General features: G+C 40.6%; 1 protein-coding gene across 1 annotated transcript in view; it reads right to left on the minus strand.

Moving 5' to 3' along the window:
• The window catches only part of Suclg2 (succinate-CoA ligase GDP-forming subunit beta), a 279,727-nt gene that overhangs the window by 46,341 nt on the left and 208,801 nt on the right, over positions 1-24,585 (minus strand). The window lies entirely within an intron of this gene.

The raw sequence follows: 24,585 nt of genomic DNA on the forward strand, positions 1-24,585 counted from the left end.
TCTACACTCAACCACCCAGTTAAAGGCTTTACTCCTTCCTTCCACCCAATACATCTCTTGTCTTTAGGTCTGCTCAATGTATTCCCAAGCGAGGTCTTGACCCCCAATTATCCTTCTCCCTCACTTTAGCCAGAGAATCATTAACTCATTAAAGGATCTTCTGGTTTCAAACCCCCTGTTAGAAGATTACTATGATGCATGGCTTTCTAACTAGCTCATGAATTTATTTTATCTTTCTAATTATAAAGAGTTTACTATAGCTATTTGATACTGTCATCTTGTATTTAGCACCGTTCTGGGAACATAAAACAAGATCCAGTTCATATCAGTGGACCCACTTAATCTTGTTAATTATCCCAAGAATTAATGACCTTTGTTAAATGTGATAGTTAATTTTATGTGTTAGCTTGACTGACAGAGGGATGCTCAGAATCTGATACATTTTCAGGGTGTCTGTGAGGGTCCTTCTGTAGGAGATTGGCACCTTCATTAGCCTAACCAATTTTCATGGGATCAGACAACCCTGTGAGGACAGGAAAAAGAAAGGGAGATGTGTGAAGACTGTTCTCTGTCTGACAGCCGCATCTTATATTCCTGTCACCCCACATGCAAGCTCTGCCAAGGGTCTGCTTTCAGGCCCTCACACTGAGCCAACAGAATTCTAAGTCCCCAGCCCACAGACAGTGGGGCTTCTCAACCTTCAGAGTCACGTGGGCTAATACCTTATAAACAATCTTTTTTACTGACCATTCATTGATTCTGTTTCTCCAGGGAACCCCAATTAACATAAAAAGTGCAGTAAGTCTTTACTGGGTATCATGGTACCTCTTTACCAACCTCAAAGAAAAGTAGTTTGCACCTAAGACCTGTAAAATATTAGTCATCCTAGTTAATTTTCTTGACTACCCTGAGACCCCACCACCCAAACACACACCAAAAAGGAAAATAAAAATAAAGTAATTTAAGGAAGAAAGGGTTTACTCTGGCACACAGGATAGAGCCATCACGGTCGGGGAGTCATAGCAGCAGAAACTTGAGGGAGCTGGTCACATGAGATACACAATCAGGAAGCAGGGGACAATGAACCCTCGTGTTCAGCTCACTCTCTCTTGTTTACATAGTTCTGGATCCCAGGCCAGCAACCTCAGTGAACCCAGCTAAAATAAACTCCCACAGTCATATCCAGAGTCATGTCTCAGGAGATTCTAGATCTCATCAGTTGACAAGTGAGATTAACTATCATAACAACCATAAGTTCAAGGGAGGTTTAATGTCTAGTAGAGAGAGATTCTGACCTACCTGTGATATAATACACAACATAACACATTTACCAATTGTCTCCCTTAAAATACGCAAGGTACAACTTCTGAGAAGGATTCCATTTCTGAGAGTAGTCCAGATGTCAGGAGTTCTATTTCAGCAGGGCAGTGAATGAGGGAGAATGGGGCTGAGGTTGGTGCCTGTGTAAATCCTTACACACCAGCACACCAAGAAAACAAGTTCTAAAAACCCAGCTGGAAACAACCCCCGGTGGTCTGATGAAAACCAGCTGGTACCACTGGACTCCAGGTCACTGAGGAGGAACCTTCAGCTCACTGTGATACTGAAACACACACCCTCAAGTGGATAATTATGATGCCAAGAAAAATGGTACACGAAGCTGTATGTAGGACTACATGGAACAAGTGATTATGCTCAGAAAAACCCATGCTGAGTAAATGAGTCATAAAGCCCAATCAAATGACATCAAAGCCCTACCTTTTGTGCAGCAGGGCCATGAACGGCTAACTTGTCTCCCACTTGCCCACTCTCTCCCCGGGAGTCTACTCTTTCCTAATAAATTCTCTCCCTTAGTTTGCTGCTACTTACCTTTCTACTTCTTTGTTCTGAAATACAGGACATGGAATTCTGTGGTGGTGCCTTCTGCACCCCAGTATCAGTAGACATCAACAAGAACATAAGAATAAAGGATTATCAAGATCTCCTCTTTTTAAGTTTGAAAACTGAAATTACTGTAGTCGTGGGGCACATGTACACTCATGCAGAGGCTGGGGGAGAACTCTGGGGAGGAGTCAGTTCTCTCTCTGCACCTTTTCATGGGCTTCTGAGATTGAGGTTGGATCACGACACTCTGCAGGGAGCACTTCTACCTACCAGGCCATCGAGCTGGCCTCAAGTTTCCTCTTTAAAGGAAAGGTGGAAAGTGGTGGAGGAAAGACCAAGTATGGACACTGGACCTTCACACATATGTGTATATACCCAAACTAACATACACATACACCACACATGTCCAGATACACAAAACTCAAATGAAAATACGGTTTTCTTGAGGCAATAAATGAAGCTAGCTAATAAACAGTACAAAGCCCCACAATTCTCATTATCCTACCACTTATGAACCTGTGCTGCACTAGCACCCGGGGTCATTAAGCTTCAGTCTCTAGATTTCCAAAGCATATTTGACAACAAATACACATACAAGGAAGGACATGCTGGCTGAAAAACTGCCCTGATTAGCTCTCAAAACACTAATAATGTCTGCACAAAGAATCAACATTCCTCATTTCAAAAGCTTTTCTTCAGATTGTGCATAAGGACTTATCTGAAATTCATGTCACTATATCTAAGAAAAAGGATTTGCCAAGTAAAAAAAGACTAAGATTGTGCAGAACACACTTAAGAAATACATTTTTCTCCAACACTGAAATATTTCCATTATGAAAACCTGATTCCTTAAACACAATACACTCCTCTCTGTTAATTAGACTCGGTGGCAAGAGACATCTTGACCATGTGTCCTCCACTTACTTTAAATGCACAAAAATAATAAAATGACATTAAGAACAACTCATGAATGCAGCTCTTTCCACTCACTGGCCTTATTACATGATCGAAAAAAAGGTTCTATGTATTACCAGTTTGGCAAGATGGCTCTTCTCTAATAATGTTCTGATTGTTAGCAATGGTTCCAGTCACCTGTAGCAATCATAGATGCATGCTCCATGCTATTACTGCACTTTTCATTTTAGCAAAACTAACTTTCCCTTAAAAGTAGCCCACCAATTCTCATGTGATGCTGAGTCTATTGTTGTAAAACCAGATTTTAAAATAACTTCATGGATAGACCCTTCACAAGAGGGCTAAGAAAAGAAACCAGGTCACCACCATAAGACCCAGATGTCTTATTGTTCATAGACTCTCGGCTGTAGAAGACTATGGGGGCTTCCTTGATATCCCCCTCAAGCTCAGGGGGATAGTGAAGTCTTCCTCAGAGGACTAAGTGCTAGTTTTGATAGTGTGTGCAGAAAATTCCTACCATAGCTTTCTCCCCCAGATATTCCAGGCATGAAGACGGCTTCCCTGCTGAGATAAGCTGAAGCAGTTCCCTTGATCTAGCTATACACCATAAACTCCGCTTCCTTGTTTATTTGCATGGAATAACTCCACCTCCTTGTTCAGTTGTATGCGACCCTGTTCAATTCTATATAATAAACACTCTGAGCTTCAGGGGTGCTACAGTTTCTCCAGAGAGCCTAGCCTACCTGATACCAGCATTTCTGTGTGTCCATGTGTCTTGGCTGCCTGTCATTTCTTCATTCCACTGTCACCCCAGACGGGTCCATCCCTGGTGCCCTGGTACCACACTGGACATGGCGAGAACGTATACACAAAGAGTATACCACAACCTCTCAGGTTCTGAGTTCCTGAGAGCAGAGAGAGAAGCTTTCCACACAGACCAGACACCAAAACTATAGTTTTAAAAGCAACAGGAAAGACTGTAGTAGAGCCCAGAGCAGTAGAATGCTCAGGGGCTAGAGTTTCGGGTCTAGTGCAAAAGATCTACATAAGGTATTTTTAAAAAAGGAACAGGGCTATGTAAATATTTACTGACTTGAATGACATCGAGAGATGAGTGAAGTCTCCTAAGGTTTCTTGTATTCTTAAGACCACCTGACCAAGCAAGAACTAAAACTGAGATAGCCAAACTATCCCAACCTAAGTCTGTCCATCCAGCTGTCCTCTTCACTGGACTTTGAGGTCAGGTAACTTCTGGCTATTTCTTCTAGTGAAAGATCAAAATAACCCTGCTATAAAAGCATACATTAAACATCACTCCTCATCATATTAAAACTTCTCAAGTTAACCTCCAGAGAAACCTTGCCGGGTGGTGGTGGCACATGACTTTAATACCAGCACTCAGGAGGCAGAGCCAGGTAGATCTCTGTGAGTTCAGGGCCAGCCTGGTCTACAGAGCGAGATCCAGGACAGGCACCAAAGCTACACTGAGAAACCCTGTCTTGAAAAACCTAAAAAACAACAACAACAAAAAACCAAAACAAAAAAAAAAAATCCCACAAATAAACAACAACAAAAACTCCAGATAAACTACTTCACCAGGCTTCCCTAAACTTGCTTAATGAGCTTGGAAATATTTAGTCATTACTTAAAGTTTCTGTTCTCATTCCAACTCCCCATGGTGACAGGGGTCTGCAAAGGGATATATTCTGGTAAGAATCCAGACAGGAGGAATGAACACCAATGGAGCAAACCTATGGTGAGGTGGAGGCTCCTGGTGGAAGCAGGAGGGGTCTAGGATCAAGTTATTAAGTGACCGACCTCTTTTTAAAAGCTGCTGTGTGGGGAAGTGCTGTGGGATGGTCTGTATGTCAAATTGCTCTGATTGGTCAATAAATAAAACACTCATTGGCCAGTGGCCAGGCAGGAAGTATAGGTGGGACTAACAGGAGAATAGAGAGAACAGGAAGGCAGAGAGACTGCCAGCCGCCGCCATGACAAGCAACATGTGAAGATGCCAGTAAGCCACGAGCCACATGGCAAGGTATAGATTTATAGAAATGGATTAATTTAAGATATAAGAACAGTTAGCAAGAAGCCTGCCACGGCCATACAGTTTGTAAGCAATATAAGTCTCTGTGTTTACTTGGTTGGGTCTGAGCAGCTGTGGGACTGGCAGGTGAGAGAGATTTGTCCTGACTGTGGGCCAAGCAGGAAAACCCTAGCTACAAATGGCGCCCAACGTGATGGCAAGAGTTTCCACCTAAAACCTGAGAAAAAAAAAGATTCTAAAATGGAGCTAAAAACAGTTCCTAGTTGTTTCTCTCAAGTTAGTGGCAGCCTGCGTGTTTGAGCTACGATGGCGGGTTCCTGGCGTGTGCACTCGACCTGCAGTATGGCGGGAATGAGGCCTCTGCAGGTGGCACATTAAGCTGCATGGTGGATTTAGCCTTTGCTAGTACAAAACAAAAAGAAGTTTCTGGGCTACACGCTGCTTTGATAGAAGCACAGACCCACTATTTCTGAGAGTTGATGGCTCCCAGAGCTGGTGGAAAACGTACCACCGCCATGTAGGGAAGCTGAAGTTGGCGGAGCCAGCAGCCACAGCGCCGTTTCAGTCTTAGAATGGTGCAGTTTAAAGCAATAGACTCAAGGTAATATAAAAAATAAGCCATGTAAAAGATGGCTACCACAAAGAGAATCTGGATTATGTTCTCTTTGATATTCGTAGTCAGAAGATCAGCAAATCCTGGGGGAGTGGCGACAACCCCAGGAAACTTACTCTGCATGCAGATACCTAGGTGGTTCAGCCCTTGTGGGGATATCTATAAAGCATCACTTTTCCCTTGGTTACATGATGGCTTAGTAACTGGCTTAACTAAGTGAAAAGGCTTCTTGTATCTTTGGGCATTGTGGGAAATAATCCACAAGGGCAAATCTAAGATGTCACCACACGGACTAGATACTGACAAATTCCTTGGGAAGAAAGGAGCTGGGGAGTACTGATCCTGCAAGCCCATGCCATTCAAGTGTGAATAATTGCTGTATAGGCAAATTGACCAAAGGAAATAATCAGAAAAGTTCTTTGAAAAGCCAATTAGCATGCATCTACATAGGAACTGGCAAAAGAGCATGATCATCACTGTCTTATAGAATCAAAGGGTACAGCTGAAATAGGCATCTGAGTGTGATGGTACAAATCTAATATCAGTTCCCAGGAGCCTGAGGCAGGAGGACAAATGAGAGTTCTAGGCTTGCCTAGGGTAGATAGCCAGACTGGTGCGTGTGTGTGTGTGTGTGTGTGTGTGTGTGTGTGTGTGTGTGTGTGTGCGCACATGTTGCATACAGGGTACCCAATAAAATGAGGAGTTAAAATTATCTTTCAACACCTGGGACAGGAGAGGGAGAATGCATTTTACATTGGCTGGGGGAGTGGGATAAATGCTAATCAAATCTAAACATAAAGGAAAGGCTTAACAGAATTGGCTCCCCTTGTGTCTATTAATTTTTGTATGTATGTGGGTGTGCATGCCAAATGCAGGATGAGAAAAAAAGAATTCATTTCTACATCCAGGAGGAGCTGGGTGAAATCCAAGCTCATGTCACATTAGCTGTGGATATGCACTCTTCTTGTCAGTTGCTGGGTGAGTCCTTCACAAATAGTGGACAAGAGTTCAATTATAAATACCAACTCGGTATGGTGGAGCTACCTATGGTCCCAGTACACAGAGGCTGGGATTAAGAGGATCACAAGGTCAAGGCCAGGCTGGGTTACACAGACAAACTCTCTCAAAAGAAAACACAAGCAAAAATCTGTAAATAATGTACTGTGCTTCTCAATGAAGTAGGACAGACTTGACTTCATTACTACAACAGTTTTCCTCTTGCTTGATGGGGTGAACACTCAGCACTACCTCTTATCACTGGATGGAGAAGCTGCAGCAGACGGACAGTCCAGGCCCATTCTGCTGACTTGGGGAAACCCCCTCACACTAAGGAGTGCTGTGTCCTGTCTTGTAATGTTCACAGAGATGCCAAAAGAGTGACTCCAAGATCTTTTAGTCATTTTCATTTTGAGCAAAACAGAGAGAATTACTTAAAAGCCAAGAAACCCCTGTCTTCTGATTCACATGCAGGCTGTTTTAGCATGAAGCAGAAAAACATGTATTAGTAACATGAGCGGTTGCTAATGGTGGTAAAGATGATATTTGCCACATTGCAATAATGGATTTTTTTTTAGAGCAACTTGTAGCCTTTATTTACATACATCAGCTAAGTCAGAGAAAGTGGAAATACAAAATGATTGTACAGCTTAAGCTGCAGCAGCTCTGAGGACCCAGTGGGGAGAATGTGTATGCATTATCTTACAGATTAAAAGAACACATGGTATTTCAGCCCCATCTCACACATACATGGCTCTAGGGCTATAGGGATGTGGAAGATAGTAAATACTCTTTTATGATGTGACTTGATTTTTTAACAAAAAGGAGAAAATGGATTATGAAAATAGTATTTTTGAAATAACAAGTACTGACAAGAAAATACTAAAAGCTCTTCTCAATTACAACCATTGCATTTGTATGAGTGTTTTTCCTGGGGGTATATACAAACACATGAGTGCAGTGCCTGCAGAGGCCAGAAGAGGGCAGTGAATCACTGGAACTGGAGTTTCAAGCCACATGAGTACTGGGAACCACACTTGGGTGATATGGGATATTGTTCTGTATGCTGTGAATATGTGTTGTTCTGATTGGTTGATAAATAAAATGCTGATTGGCCAGTAGCCAGGCAGGAAGCATAGGCAGGACAAGCAGAGAGAATTCTAGGAAGAGGAAGGCTGAGTCAGGAGTTGCCAGTCAGACACAGAAAAAGCAAGATGACAAGGCAGAAATGAGAAAGGTACCATGTCACATGGCTAAACAAAAATAAGAATTATGGGTTAATTTAAGTGTAAGAGCTAGTCAGTAATAAGCCTGAGCGAATGGCCAAGCAGTTATAATTAATATAAGCCTCTGTGTGTTTACTTGGGGGATGCGAGTGGGACAGATTTGTCCTGACCGCTGGCTGGCCGGGACACAGGAAAACTTCCAACTACACTTGGGTTCTCTGCAAAAGCAGCAAATGCTCTTAACCATTGAGCTGTCTCTCTAGCCTCAACATTTTCACTCAAAATAACCACATTTAGTGACAGACATACACACCATCATGTGGAATTTGCAATACCATTTAATATAGTTCACCGTCCTTTTCCTCTTGAGTTTTAGACTACCAGGCTGGGCTGTCATTGCTTCTGTAACATATGTGTATGAAAAACAGTGTTTCCTAAATGTGGTCCCTTGTACTCTGTTTTTGGATATAGCCTTGAAACTGTATTTGATGCAAAGAGAGTAGAAAGATGTATATGTTGTAATCACAAATTTGGCATTTATGAAAATACCTCACCTAGTTTGACCAATTCTAAAACAAACAAACAAAATAAATAAAAAGATATGAATAAATAAATAAGACATAAAGAATGAAGCATGGTTGTCAGCAGTATAAAAAGACATGCAATGGGCTGAAGTCTCAGCAAAGGGCATTTGGTGATTTTATAAAAAATGGGCTCCAAAGATTGATCTATTTTCTAACCGCAACACTACTGCTAATGACAAGAAAACATGCCCACAAGGGAAACTTTGCTTTATTCCTATTGCTGCAGTGAAAAAAGCATGTGATCTCAAAGAACTGAAAGCAATGTGAATGTTCCTGCTCTCCAGCATTTTCATGAACATCCAGGTGCCAGTGTCTTAGAGCAATCTCCAAGTGGGAGATTCACAAGGACGTGGATCAGTAGTCATGTAGAGCACCACCATGCACATGAATGGGATGAAGGGCAAAGTTACCTCAGCAGGAAGACTACAGAAAAGTTACAGCCATTCATGAAAATCCCATCACCAGACAAGCCCACAATACAAAAATCTTCACTTGCTAGAGTATTCAGCCTTGGAAACAACCCTCGGGGAGAGCAAGTACAGCTGTTGCCTACTAGAGGCCTTAATGGCCTGTCATAACATCTCATCAGTAATGTTAGTGTGGATTCATAGGGTGCTTTTCACCTGTAAGAGCTACAGGAAAACTGACCATTGGTTCTCATGAAACATCTCAATTCTCCTAATTTTAAGTGATGTATGACCACGATACACATTTTAAATATTATAAAAGTCAGAATCAAAATCTTGCATTTCTCTTGTACTTAATTATAAATGTATAATCTTCTCAATAAATATTGTTTCTCAATGGTATTTGAACTGAAATACATGAGTATGAATGAATATTTTATTAGTTAATACTGTTAACACTTAAGAGTATTCATATAGAAATGCTGTTAAGCACTTCTCCATTGGAAGGTAAGATAGTATTCTAACTGAGAAGTGACAGGCAGAACTAGAATACATTGCATTTAGTATAATACCAATGCGCAAAGGCAAAGCTGCCATTACTTTGTAGAGTTCCTCTTAGTATGCTTCTGGAGACAGAGAAGCTTTTTCCAAGTGCATTAAAACAAACAACAACAACAAAACACTTAACATGTTACAGGAGAGCAGACAATAGCCCACATGACAGAAACTTCAGTCTTTTTATGAAAACATATTTCCTCTCCACGTGTTACAAGTGAGTCAGCAAGCATACTTCAAATGCAAGGGCAGGGGATTTCACAACAATGTGAGCAACAGCAGATGGGGTCAGTCATAAATGCCATCTGAGAGATAGCCGGCTGTAAATACTATCCCATTCTAAATATTTTGTGCTTCAGAAATGTTGGTATTGTTTTCTTAAGATAAGAAATGAATACTTTTAAAAATTAGTTTTATTTTGTGTGTGTCTGTGTGTTTTGTTTAAACACATGCACAGACATATATCTAATATATGAGGAACCAGAAGAAGGCATGAGATGCCCTGAAATGGGTTAAGGATGGTTGTGAGCACCATATGGGTGCTAGGGATCAAACCGCGGTCCTTGCAAGAGCAGCCACTGCTCCTAACTGTTGAGCCATCTCTCCAGCCCCTGAATGACAGAACAGCCATCCTTGGATAAACTGTACTTGGTGGTACAGCTGCTGAACACTATTGAACATACCACAGTAATATCCAGATTTAATTGTTTTACTCCTACAGAATCAATTCTCATGATCATGTTATGTTTTCACAACTAAAAAAAGAAAGATGTTCTTATGGTGTGAACATTTTATAAAATATAAACCAGGTGTGTAGCTAGAGTTTTCCTGCCTGGCCCACAGTCAGGACAAATCTCTCTCACCCGCCAGTCCCACAGCCACTCAGACCCAACCAAGTAAACACAGAGACTTATATTGCTTACAAACTGTATGGCCGTGGCAGGCTTCTTGCTAACTGTTCTTATATCTTAAATTAATCCATTTCTATTAATCTATACCTTGCCATGTGGCTCGTGGCTTACCGGCATCTTCACATGCTGTTTGTCATCGTGGCGGCAGCTGGCAGTGTCTCTCTGACTCAGCCTTCCACTTCCCAGCTTTATTCTCCTCCTTGTCCCGCCTACACTTCCTGCCTAGCCAATGGCCAATCAGTGTTTTATTTATTGACTAATCAGCAACACATTTGCCATACAGAACATCCCACAGCACAGGTGGGGAAAGAAGGGCCATGCAGCAGGAAAGCTGGTTGACTGTGCAGACCTTAAGAAGAATGTGACCACCATGATGAAAGATTTTAATAATCATTTAAACCTAAGAGCCACTATTATTAAGCCCTCCTCTCAAATCTCAATTAAACATTTCACAGAAGAAAGTGATATTCATAAAGTGAAGGCCTTACAGATTTGTTCATAGATCCTTGGATACTGCCTTCAAGATATACAACTTCTTTTTCTGAATCTTACAAAGCAGGTGTAGAGCCAGGTGTAGTGGTCTACACTGATCTACAACCCTAGCACTCAGGAGGCAGAGGCAGGAGGATCAGGAGTTAAAACCCAGTATTGGCTAAGTAGTCAGTTTGAGGCTGTCCTGGACTACAGGAGACTATTTTTCAAAAAACAAAAAACAAGAACTCTCCCCAAGTAGGCTTAATTCACTTCTAATAAATAGAATGTGCATAAATACTGCACGATCCCTTCTGGTACTGGGTTACAGAAGTATAGGAATTTTTAAATGGATATTTTCAGGAACAAAGCAACACATTTTGAAAGATTCTACAAGGTGGAATAACTTATAATTAAAACTTCCTGAATATGGAGAGTTACAATCCAGAAGTAAAATTATCTTGGGCTATTCTCAGTCACTGTCCACCTATGTGCCTGACCAAACTTCCTTTCAAAGATCAGGTAAATAAATCAATAGGGATATATTAACTTACCAGACTATGGTTACCACAGTCCCAAAGCTAAGAATGCCAACAAATAACATCTCAAAGCTAAAGAGTGATTCACTGCTTTGCTGTGATTTCCTATCTCATGGCAAATGTCAGAATTTATGATTTTTGGTCTGTGACTATAAAAGTTAGAGCAGTTACTTTCATGTTTGAACATGTTATTCAGCATAGTATGAATTCATGGTCTTGGGCTATGGCCATTCATATGTGGCTCAGAATAAACTACCTCTTACCGTCTTTGAGGTGGGAGTTGTGTTTTACATTGACACTTTTGGTGCCCAGTGTGGGGCCCCAAGGAGGATGTACTTTCTTTCTTTTTTTCGTTTTTCGAGACAGGGTTTCTCTGTGTAGCTTTGCACCTTTCCTGGAACTCGCTTTGGAGATCAGGCTGGCCTCGAACTCACAGAGATCTGCCTGCCTCTGCCTCCCGAGTGCTGGGATTAAAGGTGTGCGCCACCACCGCCCGGCTGAGGATGTACTTTCACCAGAGGAATCCAGCTAACTGTGCTTGTGTTTCTGACCCCGTGAAACTATACCTGATAATAATGTGTTAGGCACTAAATGTTAAGGTATTGTTACAAAGTAAGAAATAGCTAATATATAAAGTTACCTAACCACATCAATACAACTAGATGTGGAAGAATGTAAGATCTTAACCAGTTTAGAATACTTAACTCTAGGAGAGACGGGGTGGGTATGAAAAACACCTTTAAAAAAGGCTTTCCTCCTCTCCATGGAGAGACAAAACTGGACAAGCCTATGGCTTCACTGTCTCTTCTCTACTGGCTATCTCTCCCTACTTCTGACATTTTCCTCACAACAGAACAGTGTTATAAAAGACTGAACACGAAGAGTCCCTTTAAAAAGGCAAGACATAAGAAAACTGAAGTCAACATAAAAACCATGAAGTAAAGAACAATCAAGTTGTCTAGTCTCCCATCACATCCGAATCCCACAGTACTGTGCTTCCCAAGTTTGATACCCAGACCACAAGCATCTACTTACGTTACCCCGGAGCTGGTGAGCGATGTACATTTTAGGACCACTTCATAAACTCCTGGATCAAACAGTCTCTGAAAGGAAGACTCAGAAATCTGTGCTCTGACAGACTTCCCAGGTAGAGGAAAAAACTCTGTGCACACTGCTCTATACTTCAGACTCAGGTGTAAATGACAAGGCCTTGCCCATAGCTTTGTGCTTATTGACATTGGAAAGTGTTTTCCAGATGAGAGGAAGGCTTTGGGTGGCCTGAAGTCTAATTAAAATGTTTAAAGAGATTTAATTACTAAATGCCAACCCATACAAATGTAAAGATCTCTCCCACAGAGACTCTGAGATGAATTGAATGCATTTTTTAATCAACTGCTTGGCAAGCAGTATGGGTTTTCCCGTTTGTAAACATCTATACCAAAGCTAAACACAGTTATTCACCACTTGACAAGAAATAATGCCTTGTAATTAATCATTTCTCAATCCTAATCCAGACAAAATAAGAATACAAACCCAGATTGTGGACTTCCTTCTCATTATAACTGCCACTCATATAAATAATAAATAACCTGGTGACACGGATGTGCAGGTCTGCTAGACAGCACAATGTTACATACGTAAAGCATGTTGGTCATTGGAGCATTCCACTTAAAATAGTCAAGCAAATTATATTTTAAGCAAAATTCATTTGAAATATGTTCCATTATAAAGTATTAATCCCAGATTATCTATTAATCACATACTTTCATCAATGGATTTTTAAAATGATGGAAAAGTGTATACAATTATTCATATTTGATGACTATAAAAGTCAAGGCTTCACATGGTTTATAGACTCTGCTTTGGCTACAAAGCTTCAACTCCACTTGAGTCCACAAAGTCACTGGCAGCAGGATGAAAGCCTGGAGTCTCCCCCTGCAGTTTGCACCTGCACTTGGGCTAAACAGAGAGAGATAAGCCAATGCCCCTCCCCGTTCTTCCTGAGCCACCTTCATTTCAGGAGTAGCAAAGCAGGCCAGACAGATATTGCACTCACCCACCCACCTGGCCACGATGACAATGATACAAATGGGTAAGCTGGCCCTAGTGATCAATGGATTGGCATTTAAACAACTGGACCACCTTCCAGAACATGAGCTAAGACAATGATGGGGTAGGATGACATCTCCTTAATCATGCATACCTCTTACCCTCTTTTCAAACCTAAATCTCATGTTAGTACCAGGAAGATGGATTTGGAGTCACTAGAGCCCTGTCTTTGCTCCAATTCTCAATCTCCTTTGTCCTCTTTACATCATTATGTGCATGTGTGTGTGTTAATGCTATATGTGCGCACATACACATGAAAATGTATGGTATATGTATGACCATGTGTGTGCAGGAACATGTGCCAGAGTGTGCATGTGTGGAGGTCAGAGGTTGCCTTTGGGTATCTTTCTTTAGCACTTTCCACATTAGTGTTTGAGATAGTGTCTCACTAAGCCTGGAGCTCATGCTGTGGCAGACTAGCTTGCCAATAAGCCTCTGGGCTTCCCGTCTCTCCCTCCCAGCACAGGATAACAGGCCACCATCACCAAGCCCAGCTTTTATGTAGCTGGGGATCCAAACTCAAGTGTTCATCCTTGCACAGCAAACACTTTATCCACTGGGCCATCTCCTCAGCTCCACTAGTTGCCTTAATTGGTATACTGGGGTGGGTAACTGAACCCTGACTGCTGAGCTACTGGAAATAGGGCCTTCTTTTACCCTCAAAACTCTAATAACAGGCCAAATATTAATTTTTTAAAACAGGTTAAAAAACAATCATCACTAGCAATTAGCTCCTGAAAATGCATTGTTCTCTGGTTGGCTGGTTTTATTTAATGTGTATTCTCCAGATGTGGATGCTAACATGAAGTATTCTCAACTGTGTGCTGAAGTGCAGGGTCGATAAAACTGAGTTAATTTTTTAAAAAATCATTTTACTTACTTGCCTGTAGGATTTCTACCTCATTTCCCAAATGTAATAATACTACAAGTGCCATAAAATACCACAATTAAATGCAAAATTCACTTCAAAGTGAATCCCAACAATGAGAGTAAACATTATCAAGTCATTACGAAAACAACTGGTTGAATGAATATAAGAAACATAATTTTATAAGTGCATGGGAGTAGAGGTTTGTTTGCCTCTACCACCTTTTCAATATTCATTGAGCAATCACTGGGAGATGGAGTTTGCTACAAAAATCTTATACATCTGACTTGAATATGTACTTACAGTCTGGAAATGAGGAAGTGAGATTTGTGTATGGTGGGGGAAAAAACAAACTCTAAAACAATGTACAGAGAAAAAATAGACCAAGATAATGTCTGGGGAAACTGACCCATCAGGGAATATGAATTCATTAATGAATTCAGTGTGAATGGAAAACAAAGCTCACCAAATCTGACATAATTTAAATTTTCTTCTATTATTAGTTTATCAGAAAGACATACCATTAATGATGGTCACTGAAAAATAGCCCACAAAACATTGAAGAACCTGACACCTAACTAGATGGGATCTGGTAAGACAGCATTCACTTTGTGGACCCCTATGTCTGCTATAAAAAGGATGACATAGTCTCAGATATATTAACATGAACATATTCTTAATCCCTATAACTAAGTAAAGGCAAGTCACTGAGGCAGCCAGATAGGATGAGAATACTGACTTAGAGCAAAAATTAGAAGATGTGGGCATCACACGTGTATGTGTACAAAGACATCAAAAGGTGGCATGATGCAGGCCTGGTGGCATATCTCTGTATCCCATTCCCAAGGAAGCTAGAGCAGAATCACCATGAGTTCCAACCCAGTCTGGACTACACAGCAAACAAGGGCTTGTCAGAAGAAAAATAAGGTGGTAAGATGTATGTTTAATATCAATTCTAAGTGAGGCTGAGAAACAATAAGCAGCTAACCCTGTGCATCAGAGCAGATCAGTTCTAGACTCCACAGGACACTGGAGTCCATGGAGGATCATGAGCATGGTGAGAAATATAACTACGTCATCCTTTCAAGTTTCCAATCATCTCTAAGTTACTTACACCTAACAGAAATTCTATGCAAATTTGTGCTGAGTTTTATTCAGAGTCCAATGACATCAAGAAACTCTGTACATGTTTAGTGCAGAAGTAATTCTTATCATAAGCTGATTTGATCCAGATAGGAGGACCGACTCATAAATTGTTTAAACTATGCACGAGAATGCAGCATTCTTATACAATGTAGTTCAGTATACTCTAGTTATTCCCTGTTTTTGTTACTGATTCTAGTAGTGGAGAAAAAAATTAAAAACAAACCCCCCAAAATTAAAATTCCATTGGGCGTATAGTGATCATGTCACACAACAGAGAAATTCTGTCTAACATTGGATATTTTTGCTTTTTTGTTTTCACAAAATGTGTTGTTGTATATTTGTTTTATAGAAGTGGTAGTGGATTGTGGTGTTCTCTAAATTCTATTAAGAAAGCTCTACAAAGAAAAAGTAAATGTGACACTTCAAAATCCAGTCCCTAGGGAGGCCTGTTTGGGCAGCCTGCTCTGATTACATTTCTTTATTATTTTATCTGTGGACTGTGCATCCACTTCCCCCAATATGCTCTCCAAAGCCAAGTGAATAAGGCTACACATCAGACAGTATGAAACCAGCATATTTGACCCTGGCCCTTCACTTTTCCAGGCTTTGGGAGAAGATCTGGACGAGAGAGGGCACTCACCACATGGGAGCTTACCTCGAGCCAGGGGAGACCCAAAGGCCCAACCCAATATTCATTCTGCAGAGCACGACTCATGTCATTTTGGGGGGAAATATCAGATCCCAAATAAACTCCATTTTCCTATAGCAACTGTATGAATCCTCCTAAATTACTTATATAGTTTACTGTACTCTTTAAATATATTATTTGAAAAGAGGACAGACAGTATCACTATGAACAAGAAAAATGTATTAATTCCCATTAATTGAAGATAACAGTAGACTAACTAGAAAAAGTGCAGGAGTATTATTAAATCCTATCTAGACAGATTTTATCACTGAGGGTGAGCCAAAATGATTGTGAAAACCCTATCAGCAACAGAAAATTTGTTGAGATTTTCAAGAACTGAAAAAAATTAAAAAGGGAATGAACTTTCTTAAATATTTCATTATACTGTAACTAATTTTAAACATAAAGGGAAGTTGAATACACTTGAGGGCAGAGAGCACTCAAGTGGCCAGGACAGAGATTCCAGCTCATGAAATTTGCACACTTGTTCAATGGCATATCAGCATTTTTAGGCACCCTGTACCTGGGCACCACTTTTGCACTGTATTTAATGAGCTAGGACATTCAACAATCATATCCACGTCAGCACTCTGGAAATGCTATTCTAAAGAAAAGACTCATGGTTATGTCCTAACTCCCTGCCCTACCTAGGGAGGTGTGTGGCTATCTTTGCTCCTTGTCTCTAAGTTGTCCTTAGGACATAAGAGTATTCCTCATCTAAACCTAACACATATTCCCACTGCTCACAGTTCCACAACTTCTGCTCAGCACTCATGACATGCTCAGCCTGGCCCTAATTCACTGTGCTCCCCTTATTCCAGGTGCTATTTTTAAAGATTATGATCACATCATTTCTTCCCTTTCCTCCCTCTAAACTCTCCCATATACACCTCCTCGCTCTCTTTCAAATTTATGGCCTCCATTTTTCATTAATTGTTGCCATATACCTACATGTATATGCCTATATATCCCTAAATACAACCTGCTCAGTCTGTATAATGTTACTTGTAGGCATGTTTTCAGGACTGGTCATTTGGTACTGGATAACCAAACTGTGCTCTTCCTTGGTGAAGACTATTTTTCCCCACTCAGTATTCCTCAGTTGCCTGTGGTTTTTGTGTAGGGTTGAGGCTTGGAGGTTTTCCCCCATCTGCTTTGGCATGCCCATTGTTCTTGTCCTTGTTCAGCTCATGTTTAGGCATGATGTCATGTTGGTGAGACATTAGGGACTGGACTTCACAACTCTGCATTTTGAGTGGTTGTGGATTTCTGTAATGCTCTCCCCATCTATTACAAAGAGAAGTTTTCTCGATAAGGGGTGAAGACTACACACACTTATCTATAGGTGTAAGGACAAATACTTAATAATGCTGGTTTAGTAAAGCAGTGGTTATAGGTTTTCCTCCAAGATCCATGACTTCACTAGCACGCATTAGTTAGCTAGGTTTCTAGTACCAGGCATGGATTCCCTCTTGTTGAGCAGGTCTTAAGGCCAATTAGAATGCTGTTGGTTAAGGCCAGGGTATGTGTGCCACTACTACAACCTTAAGGCTACTGTGCTATGCTGGTCCTTTTTTTGATTCATATGCATCACAGCTGGGTAGGACTGCTGGTTGCTTCCCTCTTTTGGAACTTTGCATGACACCTGGGGTACTATGAAAGCTAGTCCTCAGAAAGGAGGCATTCAGGTCAATTCCAGTTCAGGAGCCACTGGGATCTGTATCTGAAGTGCAATGGTGTTTTCAGCAATAGGAACTTATCTTCCACCCCTTGGTGGTGGGGACCAAGAACAATAGCAACAGCCTGTATGTTTTGGAACTCTCTTGGACAACCCTGACCAACAACTCAAAAGAGGGCTTCCCATGCCTAGGTTTTGTTAGATGGCCTTTGGCTCTTGGAGAGAACCTTGTCAGCCCAGATGAGAAAAGTTCATCTAAACTACATATATTTATATACATACTTACTTATATTATAGGGTTTTTTGGTTGCTGTTTTTAAAGGTAAATAGTTAATACTATGATTCCTAATAAATTTTCCAAGACATCCTTACTGTTATTTAACCCTCCATCTTCCTTCTGAGCCAGTTTTGAGAGCAAGAGTCACTCTTAAGTCCCATGTTTAGAATTTTTTCTGTTTCTCTCAACCCTCCAAACAGCTCTACAAGGACTGGCTTCCTATTGGTCCCACTTTACAAATGAAAACAACAAATGCAGAGAAGATTCTACACTGGTTTTTAGCTAGCTGGTGTAAGAGCTTTTAACTGGCCTGCACAATAATGCATGGTCTCATTTTCTTTCAGGGCTGTTTATTTATTACATCTATTTTTTTCTTCTAAAATATTTCAACCTACCATCTTGCCTGCTTATATATATTTTTTATATTTTTTTTATCCAAACGATACTTTTTAAAATTTAATTCAAATATCAAATCTTCCTACATGTGCTCAAATATTTCAATAAATGAGAGTTAAATAAATGAGTTAATAAATCCTTAGGATTATTCAACTTACATTTTCCTTGGTATTACAATGATACAGAGTAGACACACTGAATGGAAACTGTACTTTCAATTATGAATTGTAATCTTTTTCTGGGTTAGCATGAAATGTAGACAGGTGGCAGCCACAGTTCCACTGGTACAGTCACCAAGGAAAACACTTGCTATTCTGTGGTGGGCTATGCTGCTGAGCTAGGATGCTTGGTTGGTGAGGCATGCTGAAAACACTCCTGTCACACAGTATTTTCAATATGCAACCTATTTTTTAGGACATAACTGTAGCTGGTTTTTATTTTTTACTCTTTGATCTTTGGGGGCCCGCCACTCAGCTCCCAAATAAATACAAGAAGACAGTGACTTACTTATGAATGGTCATCCTTAGGTTGGCTTATTTTTTAGCCAGCTTTTCTTAAATTATTCCATCTATCTTTTGCCTCTGGACTTTTACCTTTTTCTATTCTCTATGTCTTTTTTCCCTTCTTACTCGGGGGCTGACTGTGTGGTCGTATGACTGGGTGGCTGGTCCCTAGAGCATCCTCCTCTCCTCTTCTGTCTCCTCCCTCTTCTCTTTCTCCTATTTATTCTCTTCACCTGGCAGCCCCACCTATCCTGTTCCTGCCTAGCTATTGGCTATTCAGTTCTTTATTAGACTCATCAGATGTTTTAGACACGCAAAGTAACAACACAGCTCCACAGAGTTAAACAAATGTAACATAAAAGAATGCAATACATCTTTGCATCATTAAAAAAATATTCCACAGCATAAAAGAATGTAACACATCTTGAACTAATATTCCACAACATATAACCCTACCATAAGTCAAGGTATATTTGCAAGACTGAAATATATATAGTGAAATGTAAAACTTTAACTTTTGTAAGCACCTCTTAAGACAACTGAGATGTAAATGGTTTCTCTTGCCACAGTTATTAGAGAGGATGACAGAAAGAAACTCTACCAGACTTAACTAATCCTCAGGAAAGCTTCTTCAACTACAGAGAACATCTTCAGGTCTGTAGGCTCAGTATTGGCAGCTTTGTATCATGTTTTCCCAGCAGACAACTACTTTTGGGTATTCTTAAAATTTTCAGCTCAACCACCAGGAGGGCCTTCTCTTAAAATAATTAATTTGATAAGTACATATTTCTTCCTCCCTCCTCCCATCACCTGCCTCCCTTTCTTCCTTCTTTTGTAACCTGGATACCAATTAGAAAGCAGGAAAACAATCTTTCAACAAAGCTGTCCAGGTAGTGAGAAACTGATAGCCATGATGAAGGAGTCACTGAGATGCCACAGCTCCAGGGAAGGCATTGCTTCTAGAAAACTGTGTGCCAGGGCCACAGGCATATTTTGACTACTCATTGCAAACATAATGCTAGCACTATTTGTGAAAAACTTATCTAGATCTATCCAGAGGTACATGATGAACAAAGTCCAAGGTTGTCACTGTCAGGCATTTTCATTGTACAAATGCTTTGCATATTATCTACTAACACACAGGTCTTTACACAAAGCCTAGAAGAGAATGAGGTACCAAAGGGCTGACTGACAACAGCCTTATATCAGCACATACTGCTTAAGGCATTCCCAGGCCTAAGCAGATGGATGTTTTTTATCCTCATTTAAGATTTTATATGAATTACAATGCAAAAGAAACATAATAAATCATGAACTTTTCAAATGTAGGTACATTTGTCTTACTCATCTATACACCCTAGTATCTGTAAACCCGTATGCAGTAGCCACTCAAGAAATTTCAATAAATTGTCAGTTTGAGATTAGGGAAGGACATGAGTGACAGGCTTGTGGGCAAACTGGAAGTTGCAAAGCAGTATTTATCACATTTTGAACTACAGAAAATATCAAATATATGGAAAAATGAAGAGAAGTTCAAATAGTTGTGATATATATATATATATATATATATATATATATATATATATATAGCGTAGATAGCCCATACATCCTCCATGTGTCTTTAACTATTTAATCTTTTGCCATATTTGTGACACTGTGTTTACACACACACACACACACACACACACACACTTTTACTGTTAAGTCATTTAAAGTAAGTTGTTTATATCATGAAACTTTACTCCCAAATTCTTGGGCATACACTTCTAAAAATAAAGACATGTTTTACATAATCAAATGTTATTAGAACACCTTGGAAAATACACATGTCCCTAATACCATCTATTATGTCATCTATAGTGACAATTTCCTTACTGTTCAAGACTATTGTGCAAATAAATATACCACACCAGCCCACTTAAAGTCCATATGCCACCCATGGTTTGTCAGGGTGACTTCATCATGTTTAATCTTTAGGATTTACTCACTTCACATTTTCCTTTTCTGAATTTCATAATTTGCTTGGAAACTGTGGAAGGTATTTTTACACTTGAACCTGATCCTTGCAGATTCAGCACTCTGAAGGCAGACCTAGCTTGCCTTCCCCACCCTCTGCCTGAGTAGAGGTCATCCAGCTTATCCCTCTGCAGGTCAGACATTCACTCTTGGCAACACTTGGGCCCAGGCTCACAAATAACTCTAAGTATCCTTCATGTTTATCTAACCAACTGAGTTTAAATCTCCTACCTTGAAAAGGAGACTGACTTCCAAAACTGAATAGGGAGTTTAATTTCTTCTTGCCCCTAAAAGTACGATGCTTGAACATGATGCACATTGGCAGTGGAAGATGCTTCTGATGACTTGGCAATTTTAGGTTTATAATTAAGTGTTAGGATAACCAGGATGATTAGAATCTATTGCACTGTGCTCCAGGTACTAGGTGGAGAAAAACATGAAGCAAAAATTGTATTTGGGAGTTGGGCTGAGAATATATGAAAAGAAAGAAAATGTCAATGGTAGGTTCCTGGAAGGGTGGTCTGTTCTTCCATTTTTGCTGCTACCTCTTTCCTGGTGATTCATGTGGGTGGGTCCTTCAAAGACCGCCACTGCTATCCTATCGAGGAAATAAGACAGTGTTCTGAAGTGAATCCTTCAAAGCACACTACTTGACACCTCTGCCAAAGCAACTGGGCTATCCCGTACTCAGACCTCGTTCCCTCAGAGACTGCATCTCAGCAGCATCTTAGCATCTTTTCACCCTAGAATGATGTAAGTGTTGTGTGGCCAGTGAGATGTAATATCATATACTGGATAGCACAGGGCTCTCCCTTTATTACCAACCAGCATTATCAGCAATTGATTGGAGTGAAGACATTATAGCCTGCTACATGTCAGGGCTGTAACACAGTCAGGCCTTTAGGAGTTTAGACAAGCCAAAGGGAAAAGAGGTTTCTCCACAGAGGAAATTAATGTTCCTTAAATGTTGACAGAACAAGAGGTTTGTCGACCATGTCCAGCATTAAGCCTCACCTGGATGCTTATTGGAACACTGAGTTAGACATAGTGCTGAAGATGTAGCAAATAATGGGAGCTGGTTTCCTGCACTGCTCATGGTCTTCAAGGGCACAGAAACAACTGAACTCATGTGGGGACATGATCATTCAGGCTTCACGAGAAACACAAAGAGGTGAATTCAACTGAAAGCTAGACAGGAAAGAATCAAACCAAATAAAGAAATAATTTTTAAATTTCAGACTTCTCGGGAGAACTATAAATAATGCTAAGTTGAAAACATTAGCAAGACTACATCATGGTGTCTCTCTCAAGCAAAACAGCGAAACTTGAAAGATCGTGAAGACAGCCAGTTCTGAATATTCAAAAGCAAAAATGCATATTTGCCAGGGAGGAAAAAACCTTGTGGGGAAAACCAATTCAAATGAACTGTCCTGGCTGACAGGCACCATGATATTAACGTGGACAAGAACGATCTGGGCTATTTCCCCTTTCTTTATGCTTTCCTATAGTAAAGAGTAGAAAATGGCAAACACACAATTTACATAACAAAGAAGAAAAAGAGCTTTTACAAGAAGGAAAATGGTTAAGTAGCCGCACATACCCCGTACAATATCCCAGATGAAAGCCAAGCATGGGAAGCTCATGAACCCCCAGCCCTTCCCGGCGCCCTGCTTTTAACGCAGTGGTGCTGGCTGCCTCATGAGCTCCATCTTGGGAATGCTAATGGCCACAACTGTGGACTGTGAAGCACAGGTTGGACCCTCGCCTAAGTATTGCTCTCCACAGAAACAGCACTCAATTCACCCAGCAGAAGTCAGAACCCAGGCTGGAGGGCAAGAGATTTGTAAAGTTCCTTCTCCCCAAACAGCCTGTTCCAAAGCGACAGGCACTGGAAGTGTAAACACTTTTCAGCAGGGAAGAGATGCTGGAACCCAGTCCAACTTGAACAATTCACATTACATGATTCTCAATTTTATACTTTTTTGAGACAAAATTGTTTGGATTGGATAATTGGGGAATTGCTAAATTAGACATTCTACTTAACACTCTATTTTTAGCAGATGTCCCATGAAACTGTGGATAGTAGTGTGATTTAAAGTAAGACACAGAAAAATAAAATTATTTAAATTTTCAAAGTTTCTGTCAAGTGTTTTCTATCCATGTCTTCTCTGCTATAGAAAGACAATAAAACCAGTGATCAGTACTAATCTAATCCTATTATCAAAAAAAAAAAAAAAAGAGCAACTGGCATTCACGGGGCCTGCAGTTGGCATCAGACATGGTGGCATTTCCATGGAGAAATCTGTTAGGCTGATGGCAACATTTGAACCCTATCCACCTTGCATATGTCCTTCAGCCCTTTCTACTTAAACTGCTTTAGTCCCTAGAAGATATGTTGGACCTGCTCTATGCCAACGCTTCAAGAAAGCCTGCTGTCAGCTTTTATCCTCTTGAAAGCCCTAGATGTTTGGTGAGAAGTCTTACTCTACTGGAAAGGTCATGGATGGGGACCCTGTTGAGAGAGCAGAGGGAAGAGGAATGCAGCCTCTAGCCAGCTGATGTTCTGAGTGACCTGGGACAAAGATAGCAGAACACCACCCAGGAAAACATTGTTGAGTACTGAACTGTAAGAAAACAGCACAGTTACTGTTTTAATACCACTATGTTTTGGGGTGGTTTGCAAGACAGAAAGACTATTAAAATGTTGCTTTATAGACACATCTCATTTTAATTACGTAACAACCCCAAGAACCAGACACTATTAGTCTCCTCTTCCTACATAGGGGCATGTGACATTCATGCAGCCACAGGCCACAAGTACAGTGGCCACAGCACGATTCTTTATGAATAGCTTTGACAAACAAGCCAACACATTTCTGCTCAGGTTTAAGATGAAGGCAGAGCATTTCTTACTACTGGCCTTGTGTCTCCTCCCCACTGTGTCTCCTCACACTGTATCTAATTCACTGTGACTCTTCACATTGTATCTAACTCACTGTGACTCCTCACACTGTATCTAATTCACTGTGACTCTTCACATTGTATCTAACTCACTGTGACTCCTCACACTGTATCTAATTCACTGTGTCTCCTCACACTGTATCTAATTCACGGTGTCTCCTCACATTGTATCTAATTCACTGTGTCTCCTCACACTGTATCTAATGCACTGTGACTCCTCACACTGTATCTAATTCACTATGTTTCCTCACACTGTATCTAATTCACGGTGTCTCCTCACATTGTATCTAACTCACTGTGACTCCTCACATTGTATCTAACTTACCAGTGACTCCCTATCATTGCGTCTAACTCTACTGTGACTCCTCACATTGTATCTAACTCTACTGTGACTCCTCACACTGTATCTCACTCACTGTGTCTAACTCACCAGTATCTAACTCACCACTGACTCCCTATCATTGTGTCTAACTCACCACTATGTTTCCTCACCACTGTGTCTGACTCACCTGTGTATCATCTCCTCTTTCCATGGCACAGGAGCATGGTCTGCAGGACAGAACAATGTATTTCACACATGCTTAGATCTGAGATCAGAAGGGCAAAGAGTAGCTGTGGAACCTTCTATCTCAACCCAAATGATCCCAACACAGAACACCCACAGATCAGAGTACATGACGCACCCCAACATGCTCTGGCCCACCGCTCTTTTGGAATGGCTCCCAACAACTCGGTATGTTTCAGAGTCCTCTGAGACCTCTAATTAAAAAGGCAATAGCACATGTAACTATT

This window comes from Peromyscus californicus, unplaced genomic scaffold (genome assembly GCF_007827085.1).
Source record: "Peromyscus californicus insignis strain IS unplaced genomic scaffold, ASM782708v3 Scaffold_6__1_contigs__length_162567912, whole genome shotgun sequence".
NCBI classification, from domain to species: Eukaryota; Metazoa; Chordata; class Mammalia; order Rodentia; family Cricetidae; genus Peromyscus; species Peromyscus californicus.